Raw genomic sequence first — 8,348 nt, 5'->3', positions numbered from 1 at the left:
ATAATGGTTCTCGATTGCCAGTCTCATCAAGGTATAGAGTCGAGACGTAACAAACTTGGTATCAGAGCCCAGAGTTCAAGAGTACTAGGGTATATATGAAGCCATTTCTGTAGAGTCCTAAATTTGGTGAGTCGCTCCACATCTATAATTAGGAGGCTGCGACATTTAGAAAATTCCTTGACTTCTTTACACTCATTTCGTGCGATAGAGTTCATGTCTATACAGTTTCTTTCTAACTCATGTTTGTACGTAAACGATTGTGAGTTGGACTATTTTTATGAGTTCTTACATAGGGTGTTTCTTTCCCCGTGAGCTAAGAAAAATCGAGAGATGGTTTCTCACATGAGGAGCAGGATGAGTTTATTCATTTTTGGGTTGAATCCTTTATCAAGTAAGGAAAGTAGGGCAACCATGCTAATAGGTGAAATGTGCAAAACAAGGCTGATGACCCATGTGCAAAAAGTTTAGAATGAAAAACTGAGGGATAGAGAAGAGTTTAAGAATAAGAGGTCAAAGACATCAGGGAATGATTGGGAAGCAAAAACGAAATTCGAATGATCTTGTTTTGAACACAAGCAAAAGAGACATACTTCATCGTTTGCTAGTGCACCTGCACCAAAGAAACAAATGAAAGTACAATAGTCATAATTGAAAACACTTCATAGCTAAATCCACACAATCTCAAGGTACTATTTCACAAGGAGGTAATGTGACTTCTATATTTTCTAAATGTGGTAGGAACCACTCAATTGGTTGCTTCAAGTGTTGCCGTAAGGGTTACTTAATGAAAGAGTGTCCTAAGAAGCAGCAAGTTAATGGGAATCAGAGCCCAATCTTCATTAGTTGCTCCACGAGACAGGGCTTCACCTAGAGAAACTACTTACAATATTGTCATAGGAACAAACCATCTTTATGCGATCACTAGTCGCTGAGAGCAAGAGAACTTTCTAGACGTTGTTACTGGTATGATTAAAGTATTTACTCTTAATGTTTATTCTTTGCTAGACCCAAGAGCAAGTTTATCTTTCGTGAATCCTTATGTTGCAAATATCTTTGATGTTCTTCTTGAGAAACTATTTGAACCCTTTTGTTTTTCTACACATGTTGGGGAGTCTATTTTAGTTGAACGAGTATATTGTGATTGTGTTATTTCCATTAATCACAAGGACACCACGGCTAATTTAATTGAGTAATACATGGTAGACTTTGATGTCATTCTAGGTTTTGATTGACTTTATGCCAATTATGCCTTCATTGATCGTAGAATTCGAGTTGTCAAGTTTCAGCCTCCAAGTAAGCCAGTATTAGAGTGGAAAAGTAAATCAGCAATGCCTAAGGGTCGTTTTATTTCGTACTTTAAGGCAATAAATTTAGTTTCCAAGGGGTGTGTCTATCACTTCAGTACGACTTAATGAGTCTAGTATTGGTATACCTTCTATTTAGTCAGTTCCAATAGTAAAAGAGTTTCCAGAATTCTTTCTAGATGATCTACTCGGAGTCACTCCTGAGACAAAAATAGACTTTGGCATAGACATTATTCTAGATACTCATCCTATCTCTATTCCGCCATGTAACATGGCACCAACATAGTTGAAAGAGCTTAAAAAACAACCAAAAGATCTCCCAGATAAAGGTTTAAGTCGACCAAGTGTCTCATCTTGAGGTTCTCTGATCTTATTTATGAGAAATAAAGAAGGTTCCCTTATGATGTGTATAGATTATCCCAGTTGAACAAGGTTACAATCAATAACAAGTATCCTCTTCCGAGAATTGATAATCTTTTCGATCTGCTTCAGGATTCTACTTGTTTATCTAAGATAGACCTCAGATCAGGCTACTATTAGATAAGAGTAAGGGAATGTGATATTCCAAAGACAGTTTTTAGAACCCGTTATGATCATTATGAGTTTCTAGTCATGTCCTTTGGTTTTTGACCAATGCGCTTGCAACATTCATGGATATTATGAATAGAGTACTCTAGCTTTATTTAACCATGTTTGTATCGTGTTCATTGATGACATACTAATCTATCAAGGAATGAAGAAGGTCATGCTAGCCATGTCAAAATAGTTCTTCAGCCTTTGAAAGATAATGAATTTTATATGCTATGTTTTCGAAATGCAAGTTTTGGCTTGAGTTGGTAGCATTCTTAGGACACATTATGTCTATAGAGGGAATTAAAGTTGATACCCAAAAGATAGAGGCAGTGCAAAATTGGACTAGACCCACATCTCTAACTGATATTAGGAGTTTCTTGGGTTTAGATGGATATTATAGAAGGTTCGTAGAGGGGTTCTCATATATTTAATCCCCTTTGACCAAGTTAACTTAGAAAATAATGAAGTTTCAAAGGTCTGAAGCTTTTGAGAAAAGCTTTCAGGAATTGAAAAAGAAGTTGACTACTGCTCCAGTGTTGACCTTACTAGAAGGTACTCAAGGTTTTGTTGTGTATTGTGATGCATCTATAGCTGGTTTGGGTTGCATATTAATGAAGAATGGAAAGGGTATAGCTTATACCTCCAGACACTTGAAACTTCATTAGAAGAATTACCGAAACCATGACATAGAGTTGGTTGCTGCAGTATTTGCTTTTACAAATATGGTGTCATTAGTTATATGGTGTTCATGTGGATGTATTAACCGATCACAAGATTCTTCAATGTGTTTACTTAGAAAGAACCTAATCTCAGACAAATAAGGTGGTTAGAATTACTCAAGGATTATGACATGAACATTCTTTACCACCCAGGTAAGGCTAATGTTGTTGTTGATCCTTGAGCAGGTTGTCTATGAGTAGTACCACCCACTTTGAGGAAGATAAGAAAGAACTAGAAAAGGATGTGCACGGACTTGCAGGCCCGGGATTTCGCCTAATGAATTCCACAGAAGGAGGAGTAGTGGTGACGAATAGGGATGAATCATCATTAGTGTCAAAAGTAAAAGTGAAGCTATATCAAGACCTAATTTTTCTTGAGTTGAAGGAAATGTTCATAAGCAAAAAGTAATGGCTTTTGAACAAGGGGAGATGGTGTATTGAGATATCAAGATAGATTGTGTGTACCGAGGGTGAATGAACTCCAATAAAGAATCATGGAGGAAGCTCATACCTCTAGATATTCCGTTCGTCTGGTTCCATAAAGATGTATAGTGACTTGAGAGAGGTGCATCGGTGGAGTATCATGATGTAGGGCATTGCAAAGTTTGTAGCCAAGTGTCCAAATTGCCAACAAGTTAAAGTAGAGCACCAAAGGCCCAGTGGTTTAGTATAGAACTTCTGGAATGGAGTGAGAGATGATTAATATGGATTTCATCACAAGTTTATCTAGGTCTCGCAGGCAACTTAATTTTATTTGGGCGATTGTCAATAGAATGACGAAATCATCCCACTTTTTGCCGATAAAGATTACCGTTCATCAAAGGATTATGCCAGGTTATATATTGAAGATGGTTAGACATCATGGGGTTTCGATATCCATAGGTGCGCAATTTACTGCACAATTTTGGAAGTCATTCCAAAAAAGGCTTGGGATCAAAAGTGAACTTAAGTATTGCCTTTCATCCTCAGACGGATGGACAAGCAGAGCACACTATTCAGAACTAATGAAATATGTTGAGATCTTGTGTGATTGATTTCAAAGGTAATTGGGATGATCACTAACCTCTTATCGAGTTCACCTACAATAATAATTACCATTCCAACATCCAAGTGGCTCCTTATGAATCTCTTTATGGGAGAAGATGCACATTTCCTAATGGATGGTTTGAAGTTGGTGAACCAGGGTTTATAGGACCATATTTAGTTCATCAATCTATGGAGAAAGTTAAAGTGATTCAAAATAGGTTGAAAATGGCGCAGAGTCGTTTGAAATCCTACACTAATGTTAGGAGAAGGGAGTGAGAGGTTAGGTGTATTTAAAGGTTTCACCCATTAAGGGTGTTAAGAGATTCTTCAAGAAGGGGAAGCTAAGTCCCCAGTATATTGACCCTTACAGAATATCTAAGAGGGTTGGTAAGGTAGCTTATGAGTTAGACCTACCGCAAGAGTTAGCTACGGTTGAACCAATATTTTACATATCCATGCTGAAGAAGTGCATAGGTGATCCTTTATTGTTCATACAAACGGAAGAAATTTGGATCAGGATAGCTTATCTTAGAAGAGTTCCCGGTTCAGATTTTAGATTTCCAAGTTTGCAAGTTGAGGAAAAAAGAGGTAGCATCAGTCAAAGTCCTTTGGATGAATCAATTTGTGGAGGAAGCTACTTAGGAAACCGAGAAAGATATGAAGAAGAGATATCCACACTTCTTTGAATCCGGAGAAGTTCCAAATTAAGGTACTAAGCATTTACTTGGTATTTTTTATAAGTTGGTATGTTGTTCTTTCATTTGCTTGTTGGGTGTTTGAATTGAACGACTGATGTTACACCCTTAGCCTAGTAAGAGTAATCTCAATCGAGGACAAATGTTCTCAAGGGGGAGATATTGTAACATCTGACAAATTGAAGTACCTAGGAAGAAGTTAAGAATTGGATATAGTGATTTTAGGAAATAATGAAAATCTAAAAATTTGTTTAAGTTAAGTTAAGAATGAGTTTTTGGTCAACTCCAAATGACGATAACTCCTAAATAAAGATGAGTTTTGTGTGTTTCCAGACACCGTATGAAATATCGTTGAATTATCTTTCTAACACCGTCGCGTCTGTGCAATTTTGAGTTTGTATGAGGTAGATATTCCCATTAGAAGTTGGGTTATTTGAATAAGGAAAGCCCAATATGAATTTTGGAAGGGTATTTTGGTCTTTTTCCATACTCAACTTAATTAATTTGTTTTTAGGAGTTTAATTGGGGTATATTGATGTGTCCACAATTTGGACTCATTTAGGGATTTATTTTAATAGATATAGTGTCCTCAAATACATATTTTGTGCCAATAACTAATGTAAGTCCTTGATTTTCAAGTATTTAGATTTAGGAACAAAACATGGAGACTAATGAGAAAAATGGAACAAGACAGCTGAAAGAACGAAGAAAAGAAAGTCTGAGGATCGCCTAAATCATTGGGCGAGTTGCTGAATGGACATCGTCTCGCTTAATGTTTCAGTGTGCCAAGCCCCGAAGGAGAAAATCAAGTTAGCAATAAAAAGGAGCAGTCGGCGCGTCGCCGAGCGGCTCCGTGATGCAGTAATATATCTCCCAAAGTTACAGAATCTGAAGATGCTGAATGACAAAAGCAAAAAGGCGATGGAATGGACCAAAGGGTGGATCACGGAATGGATCAGTGATAATGACTTATTGCATCTAGTGGACCTTCGCAGAACACTTTTTGAAAAATATAAATACATTTTAAAATTCTTAGTTTAGGATCTATCATTCAATATCAGAGTTTTTAGAAGAGAAGTTTCCATTTTCAACTAAGAGTATTCAGATAATATTTCCTTAGCTTTGAATATTTGAAGATTTCCATTTCTGAGAAAATTAAAGTGGGTATTGAAGATTCTTCATCTTGGACCTTTGTAAAGAAAATTTTAATCTTACCTAGTTGATGGAAACAAAATTTGGTACTTATTTCTACCTTTTTATGATGTTTAGCTAAAACCCCAATTGTTGGGATGTGATTATGGGTTGATTTAGCTGTTGGGTATTGCTAATTGATTTCATTCCGTAATTGTGGCTTAATCTAAAGGGTTGTAGTTGAAAATGCAACTCTACCTTTGCGTTTTTGGCTTGCTCGAGATAGAGGTTTTAAAACCAAGATTACTGATTTGATGGTCTGTGGGTATTGGATTGTCGTGGGTTCAGCTCGAGAGATTGAATCCTAAACACTTTTCCACACTTTCAGCTTGAGAGACTAAATGAACTAAAGCGAAGGCGGTTCTTAATTGCTAGTTATTGGTGTTTGAGAAAACCAATTTGATTTGGGGTAAATTGTTTGAGAGAAAGTTTACCCCACAAAGTGTAGCTTATTCGCTGATTTAGAATTATTTACTATTAATTTTAATTACTTAGTTTTCTAACTTTCCTCATAATACAATCACATCCCAAGAACCTATCTCTATATTATCTAATTTTGTGTTATTTGTTGTTGTAGATGTTAGTTACAACCAAACCCCCTGATATTTGACACATATATCACCCCAAACATGAACAATTCATTTTAATCGTGAATGTTATTACCTATGATTGACCTGATCATATTCATGCTTATCTATTGATTCTCAAATACGTACAACTACCTGTAGGATTCGACCTCAATTCACTTAGTTGGGTTATATTACTAACTAACGACACTTAGTATTAGATTAAGTGTCCTGATTCGTGATATCATATAGTTAGAATTAGATCAATATAGAAAAGTTATAACTAACGCTAGGGCTTGGAGAAACGAAAAAAGAGGAGAAAAGAGAAAGACATTTAAGATTCGTCAAGAACATTCTATAATCGCATGTGGATTTAGTCAAGGGATGATCCCTACGAGGTATGTGAATCACATAGTGTTGGGTGTGTTCACCCACGCACCAATCATGATTCAATTAAGCAAAGTATGTTACATATGAAAGTAAATTCTTTGAGTTCTTGATGAAATTCATTTGAATTTCTGTGAATGGTGTTGTTGAAGTTTCCTCAGATTTGTTTTATGTTTTCGGGTGTAATTTTGAGTTGAATATGATATATGTTGATGGTATAAATGAGATATATTGAGGGTAATAATTATTCTAAGTGTTTAGGGAAAGAACTAAGTGAAATTAAAGGGTTTAAAAATGAAAAAAAGGAGAAGAAAAGTCGGGGAACACCAGGGGAGGGTCTTTGGGTGTCGAGCCCCTCATAGACCCTAAGAGGGGCTTCTAAACTTTGACCTATGGGGTGCCGCGCCAAACAGAACACCCCAAGTCAGTTTCTTAACTTCAAGGGTTGGCACCCCGCGCCTCTCAGAGCGCCTGGGACGCTAGTTCTTCCCAATCATTCCGTCCTTATCCGTGTACCTATGTTTTTTAGTTGATTCCAACACTTTTCGGTACATCTAAAGATCATGAAATCATCCATAAACATGAGAGAATGAACCTTGAATCCATAATCCAATTCAAGGAAAGTTAATAGTCAAGTTTAGAAGTTAAAGAAGCAAGTCAATAGAAGTTTGTAAAGTTTTCTAAGGTTTTTCACAAATGGTTTAAGTTTTTTAAGAATTATGTTTCAAGTTCAGCAAAGAGTAAAGAGTCGAGTCCATTTCTCAAAAAGTTATAAGGGAACTAAGTATTCCCAAAAGTTTAAAATGATTTCACATTTGATCAAGAAAAGGGAACATCGATTCTAATATAGCTTTTAAGCTAAGATTTGAGTAATTACCTCAAACCAGAGAAAGAGTTTTCTGTTAAAAACATATGAGCTAAGTACAGCTTGGGAGTAGTATTGAGCACTGATATCGGAACACGCGTTTAGATAACTCAAGTGTCTGTAAATCACGTAGCCATCATGGGTAGTAAAGTTCATACTTTTTAGAGTAATCCTTAAATTCTTTTTAGCATAGACTAGTGGATCCACTTAGTTAAGGCGTTCGATATGAAGGCAAAGTATAGGACACTTATGGAAGCGTAGGCAAGACGATGTAGCACCACTTAGGCCTATAATGGTGATTGTAGGTTAGAGAAACTTCATACCCTTACTTCTTCCACATCACCACCCGACCCTTGATTCCATAGTCATCTCTATCAAGGCCCATTAAACGTTCAATATGAATCCCTTTCCTAGATACATCACAACTACCTGACATTTACGACACCAACACCTCCCTGCTTCTTGATTTTAAGAGCTCAGACAACATCTCTAAGATAATACACAATAACACCTAGACCCTCGATAATACAAATTTAATTGCATCCCTAATTTTCTCACCCACATATAAAATCTTATTAAAGAAAAATGATCATAACATCAATAAGGGATGAATGGTTGAATGAGCTCAAAAAAATAAAGTCAAAACTACCCAATATTTAGCTAAATTATAAAAACAATCGAATAGAGCGATAATTTTATAATAAAACTTGCATAGGAAGCCAACACAATAAAAATAAGTCAAAACTATTCAATATTTAGCTAAACTAGAAACATTAGATTCAAATATATCATTACAATTGTATTCGATAAATATTTATCTTTCTAAGTGTTTTTATATTGTGGTCTCCTTAGAAATACAACGAAATACTTCTCTTACTTCTTAACAATTTTACGAATATAATTCAACATCGAATCAATTTTGTAAACTTGTGATATCACATGCCAGTAAAGACAAGTGGACCGATGGAGGTGGACTTGCGTGCAACTAAATAAGAGTAGAACCAAACGAAAAAGAGTTTAGA

Source organism: Solanum pennellii, chromosome 2, assembly GCF_001406875.1.
Source record: "Solanum pennellii chromosome 2, SPENNV200".
Taxonomy (NCBI): Eukaryota; Viridiplantae; Streptophyta; class Magnoliopsida; order Solanales; family Solanaceae; genus Solanum; species Solanum pennellii.
This window is presented reverse-complemented; position numbering follows the sequence as displayed.